This window comes from Pagrus major, chromosome 21 (genome assembly GCF_040436345.1).
Source record: "Pagrus major chromosome 21, Pma_NU_1.0".
Classification (NCBI taxonomy): domain Eukaryota; kingdom Metazoa; phylum Chordata; class Actinopteri; order Spariformes; family Sparidae; genus Pagrus; species Pagrus major.
In genome coordinates, this window is record NC_133235.1 from 1033095 (window position 1) to 1046208 (window position 13114).

General features: G+C 40.6%; 1 long non-coding RNA gene across 1 annotated transcript; it reads right to left on the bottom strand.

Moving 5' to 3' along the window:
* Nucleotides 1-10448: 10448 nt before the first annotated feature.
* On the bottom strand, nucleotides 10449-12390 carry LOC141017163 (uncharacterized). Its single transcript, XR_012180627.1, has 3 exons — nucleotides 12183-12390; nucleotides 11378-11684; nucleotides 10449-10821 (listed from the first exon to the last, which is right to left on the bottom strand). It is a non-coding gene; the product is annotated as an uncharacterized lncRNA (long non-coding RNA).
* Between the last annotated feature and the right edge of the window lie 724 nt (nucleotides 12391-13114).

Here is a 13114-nt window from a genome sequence, read left to right on the forward strand (position 1 = left end):
TTTTTAACGAGTGTGCGTTGGGACCAACTTCAGAAATACGCAACATGTCGTATTTGAAAGAAAAAACAAGGGCTTTCCTTGGAACTGATGACATAGACAATGCAGTGTCTGTAAAATGGATTAATCTAAATGGTAATAAATATATACGGGAGAAGACATTACTTGTAACTGCTGTTAATTCCAATGATTTACCTGAGTTTGGACTTGTGAGCAATATCTATGTAATTAACTCATCATTATATTGTTTTGAGTTGCAGCAGCATACTACTGTTCGCTATGATGGAAATTACATGGCATATACAATAGAGATTCCAAACATGGCACAAGCAACTGAACTCATAGCATCTGATAATCTGGTAGATTTCACTCCATATTATAGTTATACTCACAAGGATGTGACATATGTCCCTACAAAATATTATCTGGGAGATGTGCTTGGGCTACACAGAGCCTCATCTGATGGACTGTAAAAGGCGCACTGTTTAATGTGTTTGCCACAAACTGTGCTTCTTGACCGTCAATTTTGTTGTTTCATGATTCTTTCTTCTTCAGATGAACAATCAATTAGCAGTCAGATGCCGATGCTGCAGGATACTGCATGTTCTTTTGTGATTCAGGATGCAATTGAGTCAAGGGTCATATCATTTTGGCCATTTTTTCATTTTGTTTTGTTTATGGGCCATGCAGTTTTCATTCAGCATGGTTATTTGTATTATGTTGTGTGTTGTATAGACCAGTCTGCTGTCATCTTAATATGTTAGATATGAAGCAGCAGGTTCTGCCCTGCAATGAAAATAATAATAATAATAATAATAATAATAATAATAATAATAATAATAATAAACCTTTAATTGTCCTTGTTTCATGGCATTCTTAAATTGAGAAGTTGTGCAAATGGTCTTACTCTTAAAATAAGGCAAATAATCTTGTCACTGCACTGGGTTTTATTGTAAAACATTTTTATACTCTGTTTCTGGTTCATTCTAGCTCAAAATTAGCTGGTATATCTTAACAAGAAAAAGTAAGGCATACTTTCTTAAAATGAGATAATTTTTCTAATCAAAACATGCTTGACAAGATTAATATTCTTTTTGGGCAAAAAAATAAGACTTATTTTCTTGATACAAGGCTTTTTTTACTTTCTTGAAATTCCTTTTTTGCAGTGCAAGCAGTTGATGTGGTCAGAGACTTGACAGCACTGTGTGAGAGTGGAGGATTTCATCTTACAAAATGGATGAGTAATAGCAGGACTGTTCTAGCCTCCATTCCTGAGTCAGAAAGAGCAAAAGAGGTTAAAGATTTGGACCTTGATCATGATGCATTACCTGACGGAAGAGTCCTTGGAGTGAACTGGTGTAGAGAGTCAGATGTTTTCAAGGTCAGAATTAATGCAAAGAATACACCATAAACTAGACGTGGCATCCTGTCATTTGTAAGTGCTGTATATGACCCGTTAGGGTTTTTGTCACCTGTCATCCTTCCAGCTAAAATGATCCTGCAGGAGCTGTGTGGCAGGAAAGTCTCCTGGGATTAAGATATCCCTGCTGACCTGGCTCAAAAGTCACAAAAGTGGATTTTGGATCTTGCAAAACTTCATGGTTTCACATTGGACAGATGTCTAAAACCAGTTGGTTTTGGAAAAGTCACATCTGCACAAATGCACCACTTTGCAGACGCGAGTGAGAAAGGTTATGGAGTTGTCACCTACCTTCTCATTAAAAACAAAAAGGGTTCAGTTCACTGTTCATTCATCATTGGGAAGTCCAGAGTGTCTCCATTAAAACACTGATTAAATCCACTGTCAGTGGATGTATGTGAACTCTGAGCTGAATCCAGCCGACCATGCATCCAGAGGCATGAATGCAGACACATTCATAAAGTGTCAGGACTGGACTGGTGGGCCAGATTTTTTGAAGAAAGATGAGAAACACTGGCCAGTTTCACCTGATATCAAAGAAGATACAGAAAGATGTTGTTGAAGTTAAAGCTGCAGTGAGTGCGAATGCTACAAATGCATATGAGAATACACTTAACAAGCTCATTTGTCATTATTCAGAATGGCACAGATTAACAAGAGCAGTTTCCTGGATGATGAAGTTGAAACAACTGCTCCACAAACTGAGTGTACATCGCAAATTACTCACATTACAAGCAAGTGGGAGACTGAGTCATGAAAGGAAAACTGAGATTGTTGCAAACCAGATGCAAAAGTTCAAAACAACTATCAGTGGATCTTTGCTCACTACTGAAGATATTGCACTGGGAGAGATTGAAATTGTCAAACTGTATCAAATGCAAGGCTTATGTGATGAACTGATGACTCTTTAGAAAGGTGACAAGCTGAAGAGAAGAAGTCACATCATCAAGCTTGATCCTGTCGTGCAGGATCAAGAAAGATATCAGCAAAACCTGGTGAACAGAGAATGGCAAATCTGCCACAAGATCGCCTGATACCAGACAATCCTCCGTTCACTAGTGTAGGAATAGACTATTTCGGACCCTTTGAGGTCAAGTGTGGGAGGAGTATGGTCAAGAGGTATGGGGTCTTGTTCACATGTCTCACAGTCAGAGCAATTCATATAGAAGTTGCTAATTCTCTCGAAACTGATTCCTTTGGACGATTTATAGCCAGGAGAGGCCAGGTGTCTATAATGAGGTCAGATAATGGCACGAATCTGGTGGGTGCAGAGAAAGAAATGCGTGAAGCAATCATAGGCTGGAATCAGTCAAAAATCTCAAATATGCTCATGCAGAAAGGAATCACTTGGATATTCAACCCACTAGCAGGTTCACATTTTGGAGGCATCTGGGAGAGGCAGATTCGTTCTGTGAGGAGAATTCTTAACCAGATACTGAAACAGCAGCCTCTTGATGATGAACGTCTCCACACATTGTTCTGTGAAGTCGAGGCTATTGTAAATGGCAGACCTATAACAAGAGTGTCAAATGATCCACATGACATTGAGGCTCTCACACCTAACCATTTACTTCTTCTGAAAAGCCAACCAGTGCTGCCTCCTGGAGTGTTTCAGAAAGAGGACTTGTATGCCAGGAAGAGGTGGAAACAGGTACAATACCTGTCTGACATCTTCTGGAAACGCTGGACCAGGGTACTTGCCACTTCTGCAGGAGAGGCAGAAGTGGACTGAAATCAGGAAAAATCTGAAGGGAGGACATGTCGTTCTTATAGTGGACGACAGTGCACCAAGAAGTTCACGGGTGATGGGAAAAGTTGAAAAGGCAGTTTCTGATGCAAAAGGTCTTGTTAGATGTGCTTTTGTGAAAACTAAAACTAGTGTTTTGGAAAGACCAATAGATAAGTTATGTTTATTGCTTGAAATGGATGAATAAGTTCTTATTCCGTGTGTGATACACTTGTGTTTAAAGCATGTGATTTATGCTCCACACTAAACTTGAGTGAAACTTTACAAGACTGACTTTAGTGATGTAGTAGGTGTAAAATATTGAATAAAATGTTGTGCTGTATGACTTTATTTTCACTCTCACATTTCACTTTACGATGTGCAAATTTACAAGTGGATCGCCGATATTGTCTCCAAGTGTATTTTGGGCAAAATTGTCATCAACCGTCCACCAACGTCATCAGTCACTTGTCAACAGAGTGCAAGCTAGGTGGAGCATTTTTACTACGAAGTTAACATGAGTGGCAGTTCATATAAACATAAAAGCGGGCAAAGTGCAAAGAAAAGGAAAAAAGAGAGCAAGGAAAAGCCAAATTACAAAAACTGGACACATATTTTGTTCGTCCCCCTGGAGATGAACCCGACATTGTTGCTGGCAGCGATTCAGGCCCGCCAATACTGCCAGCACAGTCAGGGAGCCAGATTTACAGGTAGCAATTCTAACAATCACTACACTATACACAATGGGTCTCATTCATGAAACATGAGCAGAACGAATTTGTGTGTAAACTGTTCGCAGACGGAAATTTACGTGCATCTCGCATTCATCAGTATTTTAGTAGCTCCGATCTTTTCGTAGCTACTAACAAAATCTACACATGCTGCTGACCACGCGTAGTGCTTGTGTAAATTTAAGAATGCACATAAATAATGCTTGTCACTATTGGAAATTACAATTTAAATTCATATTGCGCTCTGTTATGTACACAATACGCAGATGCCTTTGAAACACGTGATATAGCCTAAACATATGATAAAAATATAACACATTTAGTTAAAGTAGTTGGCAATTGGCAGGTTTAAGATCCAGATTAGGTTCATGATTGTGAATTATCTATGTAAATCGACTCAATAGATTACACGTTCTTTCTACATGTTGAATGATGATAATAAAAATATAGGCTCCAGTGGAGGCATGTCGCTGTCTCCGCCAGGTATAATTCCTGACAGAGAGGTCTCCCCAGTTATCCCCGCGATGCGCTCGTCTGCAGGTGATAGCTGCGACTGTGAGCCTCCTCCTCCTGTGGCTGATATATTTCTTTTGTGTGAGGTTATGCGTTTCTTTGCCTCCAGTTTCATGTCAAACCATTTACGCTTCACCTCGGACATGGTTCTTTGGACTACAGAGACAATATTGACGGCATCTGTCACCTCCCTCCAGGCCTTCGCTTTGCCTGTCCCTGTCACACCACTGCTAACAGATGAAAATAAAAATGTTTTTCTTAATTCCACTTCACCCAAAAGTATTTCTATCTCCGCTTCCGCAAAGTTCTTTTTTCTTTCTCTCCCTTTCTTCGTTTGCGCCATGACTGACAGGTCGACTGGATGCAGCTACACCTCCTTATATGGTGGTCATTGGCAATTCATGGGCGGGGATTTATGCTAATAGCTGATTACCGGGAGCGCGCTGTCACTTTACGATGGATTGGCATTCACGATCATACACACGTGTTTACGATCAGATCTGAGTTTCCCGCGGTGTTCATGAATCCGGAGTAGGTTTTTAGTAGCGTAGGCTTTTATGTGCAAATCTACGCACAAATTTACTAACGTTTCATGAATGAGACCCAATGTGTGAGTTAGTTGTAAACTGTTGATGGTTGTTATTGTAGTAGCCCAGCCGCCTAGCTTAAATCCCCTTCTTTCTCTCTCGGCTGTATCGCGGTGATGTTAGGGACTCAGCAGTTGCTAGCTGCTCCAGGGTAGAGCCAGACCTGGTACCTGACCAGCAGCCCCCCTCCTCACCCGCACTGGACACTGGAAATGAAAGCAGCAGGTCTCCTCATGCGACAGGTGACACGCAGACCGTGGATGATGAAAACCCTCCTCTGGAGTGTTTTCTGACTGATTGGGCCAATTTTGTTGAAAACATCCAGGACGCCAACATTAAAAGATATATCCTTAAGATGGGCCCATACAGACCCAAAGGTCCATTTCCCACTGATAACGACAATCTGTGTTTTTCGGAAAGTTATTACACCTCTACCACTAAAGTTGGGATGAAACTTCCCCGCAGCTGGATGTACTATTCCCCCAAATTAGACTGCTGTTACTGTGAGCCTTGCTGTCTTTTTGCCAACCGAAATGCCCCGTATTACAACAATGCATGGGTAAATGGAATAAGAGATTGGAAACATCTTTCTGCCAAAGTTGAGAAGCATGAATCCACGCAAATACATCTTGCTGCATGCATAGTCTACGAGCAGTGGAAACTCAACAACACAATAGACGAAATGGAGAGGAATGTACGTAATGCAGCCTTGTTTTGGAGACAGGTCGTGGAGTGCATTGTAAATGTAACTGTTACTCTGGCTTCATGCAACCTGGCATTCAGGGGGCACAGGGAAGTTCTAGGTCAGGGAAATGCTGGCAACTTTTTGTCAATAATCGAGTTATTAGCTCGCTACGACCCTGTTTTGAAAGAGCTAATCAACCGACCAGAAGGGTCAGCGAAATACCTAAGTCACCAGATTCAAGATGAGATTATTTACATATTATCTCAACGCGTGAAAGCTGACATAATTAATGAAATAAATGAAGCCCCGTTTTATTCGATTATCATGGACACAACGCAAGATGTGTCAAAGATAGACCAGCTGAGCCAGGTGTACAGTTACGTAACTGTTGTTAAGAATGACATGGATATTGCAACAGATATACAGATCAATGAAGTGTTTTTGGGTTTTGAGGCGACTGTGGGCTCATCAGCATCAGAGCTTGAAAACCAAATCCTGGGCTCTATAGAGAAAAACGGAATAGATCTGACAAAATGCCGCGGACAGGGCTATGATGGGGCCGTGAATATGAGTGGTGCATATTCAGGAGTACAGGCAAGAATAGCAGAGAAGGAGCCCCTTGCCTGTTATGTTCATTGCGCTGCTCATAATCTCAACCTAGCTCTCAACGACTCTGTTAAAAACGTCCCTGGAGTGAAGCAGTTCCATGACACTGTAGAGATCCTGTACAACTTTTTTGGTCACAGTATCAAACGATGAGCGCTCCTCAGTGAGTTAATGAAGCCAGAGAGCAGAACTGTCACATTAAAACGCCTCTGTCCCACTCGCTGGACATCTCGACATGATGCGCTTTTTGCGTTAAGGCACAGATATGGAGACATTATAAAAGCCCTCATCAAAATATCCCTGACCAGTGACAAAAACGATGAGCGTGGTGAAGCAAGTGCGCTCAAGAATGCCATAAGCAAATTTTCTTTCATATTTTTAGTCAACATGCAAACCAAGATTCTTGAATGTATAAACGCTGCCTCACAGTTACTGCAAGCTAAGGACGCGGATATTCTGAAAGCATCTACTCTTCTGCAAAACGCCATCAGTGTTTTGATGGAGTTTAGGGAGCAATTTGATGAGGCTAAGTCTGCCACTCTTGCTCTAGCTACAAAATGGGGAAGTCAAACGCAGTTTGAAGCAACCAGGGCCAGAAAAGTTGAGAGGCACCTGGCTGCAGGCCTCCACTGTGAAGTCGCTTCCGGTGCAGGCTCCACTGTCAGGACACCTCCACTGTCAGGACGGAAAGTGACGACATTTAAATCTGGATTTCACCTGCATTTTCATTCGAGAGAGACCAGCGAGTGAGCATGTGTTCCGAGTAGCAGTGAGTTGCTGATTTTTATTATCCACAGAAAGTAAATGCATGGTTTCTTGTGTTCTTCGTCAATATAGGTGCCGTAAAATAATAACGTTATAGAAGTCATTAATGATGCAAATTAGTTAGATAACGTCAAAGTTAACTTTCACCAGTGGAGGTTAGCATCAACACCGTAAATTATCAGGGATTATTAACTGTATAGTGCATAACCTAAAGTAACTGTTCGCATTTGTTTGTATGTAATGTTATAAAACATTTTTGTAAACTCTCCTTGCATTAGCTGGGCATCGTCACAAAGTTGAAAACGTGTCTTTCTGAACTCACAGACGTGATATGTGAGACAGCCAAGCTACCAACACGATGCAACACACCATGATGTTTTGCCAGAGGTCGACTAGCTAATTAGTGATATCACCTGTTTAAGTGCACAAGTGGAATCAAAATGTGGCAGGACTACATGGCACATTTTTACTTTTTTATTTTTCCACCTCTGTTGTAAACTACAGTATATAAACAAAACGAATAGTAACTGAAATTACTGAGAAGTAGCTTCTGCACCATCAGTACTTTTATTTTTGATACTGAGGAAGGAAATACACATTTAGAGTGACGTCTGAGAAGGGCCCTCTGACCTCCAGACTGACTGATGGGATCTTTTCTTTTTCTTCTTTTTGGAGCTTGTGTTTTGAATATTACAACTGATCATTTGCTTATCTATATATTTTCAGGAAGAAGAGCAGCAGGCTGAGGTCTCAGTCAGACCTGCCGATGTGGACACACCAGTGGAAGGGGTAAGCTTTTTCACAGTATCTATTGGTCAGATACTGTTGGTGCAGCATCTATGTACGGACATCTTTCTTTGTCTTTTCCATAGGAGTCGGTTGAAGATCGCATTCTTCACGATTGCAGACATGCAGCAGAGCGGGTTGAGGCCAACAGACAACTGTTGTCTGCCAAAGTAGACCTGCCTGATGTTCTGTGCTTGGGGGAGGAGAAACAGGCTGAGGCTGCTGTGCAATATGGGAGGGTGTGGAAAGAAGAGGTGGATGAGCATAAAAAGGAAACAATCCTGGAGCCCTTCAAGTTCACGTTTTACAATACTGAGGACATGTGGAAATTCTGTGAAGAAATAATGGACAGAAGAAATTATTTGGCCTATTGTGAATGTCACACAGATGAGTGAGTTTGTGTTAGAATAAAGAATAAAGGGCTACAGAACATTTATTCATGTTGTGACTTGTGGTTTTTTTTTGTGTGTTTTTTGTTTTTCTCATGGATCACTTAATAATTCACTTGGATTATACTGTAGATATCAAGAGTAAGGGTAGTATTTAGTGGTAGCTACTTGGGTGTTCCAGCAGAACAAGAACATAATTAGCATAGACATAGAACCAAACATGAAATTTATGGTGGTAAAGAATAAAAATACAGAATAATACAACAGGAAGAAAAATTGAAAAAATATATAGAAAAAGAGCAGTGCAATAAAGTCAAAGTTAAATGATAAAAAGTCAGTTAAGTACTGTATAGTGCACAATAAAATGTATAGGCCAATGACATCTTATGAGATGTTGGCTTATGAATATGAGTAATAACTTAAAAGACCATTTGTGCACTGAGCAATGTTATTCCTGCCCTCCATTGTTTTCATTTATCAACTATTTGACCTTCTCTTTTCAAGATCCTCAGCGTTGTAGTAGGCTGCAAATAGACTATTGAGCCCCGAGTCATATCACCCACCGTTTATTTTTCGTAATGACTAAGTTGTAAAATTACGCAGTGCAGTGTATATTAGTCGGGCTTTTTGTCCTAGATTTGGACAGAATAAAACAAAATGCCCACGTTGGGGCTCATGCGCAACATAAAAGGAAAACACGGACCAAAAACGACAAACAAAAAAGTTTACTATATAAATACGATATAACGATTTATACTATAGGCAAGGAATTAATAGATTTTACGTCATATTGTTTACTAATTAATGCATTTGTGAGGAAAACGATTCAACCGGAAGTGCATTCGCGATTTTATTTTGAAATGTATCCCGTGCATTTCCTGTCCTGACAGTGGAGGCGGCCTGAGAGTGTAGCCTGCGGCGGTAGCGACCTCACAGTGGAGGTCTGCAGCCAGGACCTCTTGACAATTTCACTACGACGACGACGCCGCCACCACCACCCCTCCCCCACATTGATGCGCAGATTAAAATTTGACAAAACACTCACCATCATTTGACTTAAAAAACGCTAATTCATCCACCACTGGTCACCTTAGTACATCTTAACACATTTATTTTAGCTTAACACTTGATATTTGGCCGGATAAATAAGTTGCCACTCAATAACTTTGTTTTAAGCAACCACTTGTTGCCAGCAAACGTGAACGTAATTAACAGCTTGTCTCAACCAGGTCAATGACAATTAATTCGCTTCACACCCCATGATATGTTAACACGACTTCATACAGCGATTACCATCCCGTAGAAGTAAATATATTCGGTTCTTACCTTATTTAAGCCGTATAATCCACACAGGGTCTTTGCCGTCTTCTCCTATTACCAACCGACATGAGTGAAAAAGGCATCCAAACCGGATGTTGTGATTAACTCCGCCAGGAGTGAATGTAACTCAGTCACAGGTGTTAATATTCAACTCGCTTGATTGACAACGCTTGCAGAGCTATTTGATCACTACAAGTGTTGAAACCAGTAGGCGATTTGAGGGGGGATGCCGCCCCCCTTGCAGAGGTGTATAAAGTACTTGAAAAAAATAACTAAGTAAAATTACAAGTACCATAACTGAAAATGACTTTGTTAAAAGTTACTCACCCTTAAGAAAATTACTTGAGTAAAAGTCTTAAAGTAGCTCACATTAAATGTACTTAAGTATCTTGTGAAAAAATATACTCAAGTATCAAAAGTACAAGTACAAGTAAAGTACAAAGTATTTTTATAGTATGCATAAAAAGAAGCAAAACAACCAAAAATAGTTCTCCCCTTGTTCTCTTTATTTCACTTTCAGGTGAATGAAATAGATGTGGTATGATAAAACAAAAACAAAAAACCACCTGAGCAAACATGTGGAGTGAGTGAATCAAGTGTCTCGTGTCTTCCTGAGAACACAACTATACATAAAGTGTCTGTCTGCCTAAGAACACAAAAAAATGCCTCCTATCTGCCTCAGAGAACACAACTAAATAAGGGGCCTTGTGTCTGGTTAAGAATACAACTTATAAAATACATTCTCACTACACACAGCACCATCACTGGAGACTGGTTGCACATCACTTTTCTGAACAAGTGTCTTGCACAAACTGTATTGCAAAATTAAACTTAAGGACCACTTTTCCACTTTTAAACTATGTTGGGGGAATCCTCATGGGCTGAGGCATACTCACACCACACACAAAAACTTTCTGGTTCTGGTTCTAGTGGTGATAGAGAAGTTGAACTCGCGGTTCATCCTCAGCAGAAGTTGATTTTCAAAAGTGTTCGCAGCTAGCCGTGCTCTTTTTGGGCTGAAGATGAGACCTGCTATGCTGAACAGTCTTTCACAGGCTGCAGAAGCAGGCAGAGGTGTGTTGAATTTGACAGACAACTTGAGAACCACAGGAAATGTCTTCAGTATCTTGATGTTGTCTGTTGAGTAGGTTGGGTACGAATCAAGCTGCTTGGTGGCGCTTTGTGTTTCGTGGGATCTTTTCAGGGCATGGAAGAAATCTCCCTCATCAGATGAGCCGGATCCAACATCTGCTGAAATGGAAGAATCCTCCAACTGCTCCCTGATGTAGTCCAACCCTGAAACACAGGGAGGGTGAAACTAGCATTAGTACAGCCAGGGTATGTGCACATTTTTATAGGACAAATTTAATTACATTTATGACATTTTCCATAACTCTAAGGGAAAAAAATTAAATTACATTGACAAACAATACTATCAGAAACAAAAGGCCAAAATTAGCAAAAAATAAATAAAATAATAGAAAAAAAGTTGAGACAAATTGTGAAAATAGATCTACAAGCTCGCAACACGAGGCAGTGTGAGCTTGCAGATTGGCTACTTTCACAATTTCTGTATCTGCCAAATTCAGGGAATAAACAAGGAGAGAAACACAAATTTAATGTCTTGACTCTAACAATTCCAGACATCTTGAGATATTTTCAGGCCCCGAACTTCAAAAACAAAATTTACAGTACCCTGATTACAGCTGAAATACTATCAACCTAATTCGAAATTAGACTGATGTATAAAATGAATAATAAAATAACAAATGTAGTAAGTGTACATTCAATTTGTAATTTAATGTATATTTGCTACATTTCCTTTATTTTAAAGATCTTCATGTTGTCTTACCAATTCTCAGTGTAGCATCATCTTTGATCCAGGCCGTTCTGAACTTTGGGATGAGAATCGCTGCAGCAATCAATTCAGGGTCTCTTTAACATCTCGCCAAAACGGTTCTGGATGCCCACTTGAATGGCTTCAACCAACGGCTTGCAGTGCCTCTGTTCAATCTTTATTTTTTCCAGTTTGCTGCTCAGCAGGGAAATCGTCGGAAGAAGCCATCCTATCTGGACTTCCGCTTCTCCTTGGAGGATGTTGATGGACTGGGCGACAGGGCTCATGGTGGTGTAGTACTCTTTGAGGAAAGTGAGCTCAACTGGATGGAACCGGTTAGGGAGAAAACAAACCACTGTTTTACAATTATGCATGAATATTGTACCCAAAAATCAGTAACCTAGAAAACATACAAAGCAAGGTTTTACAGTACATTGTGTATGAACCAGTTCCGAGGTTGTCTACAGCTCCTTATAATGGTTTAGTTTACTTAAGAGATTGAATATTTTTATAACCACTAGAGTGCAGTTGTAGGTAGGTTGGTGAAAGCTAGATAGTGTATGTTCAACATATTACTGCATTCTAGTGGTGGTAAAAATATTTAATAGCTCCGGTAAACTAAACCACTAGGAAGGTGAACATAGTATGAAATGAGGACTTTAATGGAGCATAGCACTATCACCTCAGGGATCATTTCTAAAGGGGTCAAGTGGTTTTTAAACGAGTCTCATTTAAATATGATACAAGTCAGGGACATTCACAGAAGCCATGACAGGCAAAAAATAAATAAATAAATAAATAATACATAATTCCAACTTACATTGGAACCTTCAATTCTGCACAGATCTCTCTTAAAGCTGGCTCTCCCTTCTCTCTCAGATTCTTGAGTAGCCTTTCCACAGCCATAAACAGCGAGTTCCACCTGGTGGCATTTGGTCGTAGCAGCTGGAGGGAGCAGGCATCTTCCACAGCTTCAGCTGCTTGGCAGGATCTTCCACACTTATTCCACAGCCCATGACACTTGCTGAATGTTGCAGTTTTGTCATAGGTGTAATTGGCAAAGGACAAAAAAGCAGGAAAATATACTGACGTTTAGCATTTACTCCTGATTACTTTTTGCATGCCGATGAGGCAGGGCGAGTAATGTTCTCCTCATTTCCGTAGTTAACCGTTCCTGCTTCAGCAGAGACTTTGGTTTGCCTCCAGGGTCGAAGTTGATGCTAACTTCGGGGCTAACCGTAACCTAGCCTAGCTCCTCCCTCACTTTACCCAGCAGCTGGGAAGCAAGACACGGGAACTTTCCTGGGTCCTGAGGAGCTGCAGCATTTACTCAGAGACAAACAGAAACCTAAACTGTACATTTACTACTACTAGACAACTTTACTGTTAATTTCTTCTCTCCTCCATCACCCACACCTGTCAGCTCTGAGCTCAGCCACCATCTCTCTGTCTCCGGCTTCACCACTCGCTACGCTCTTAAAAAGGAGCCACGCTGCTCTTAAAACACCATGTTTCCATCCAAGCATGTTTATGCGGCATTTCTAACATTGGAGTAGAATTCCCTTGATCGTGGAATCTGACGATTATGCAAAATGATCGCGGTCAGCTCAAATAATCACTATCAGGCGATTATGTAATAATTGTGACAGGCCTAGAGGCAGTATTTTCTAACCATGTCGGGGGAGTTATTCTTATGCGTTTTAGAATAATGTCACTTTCCAGGTCATGTAAGGGGTAGACTACAGAATTTAT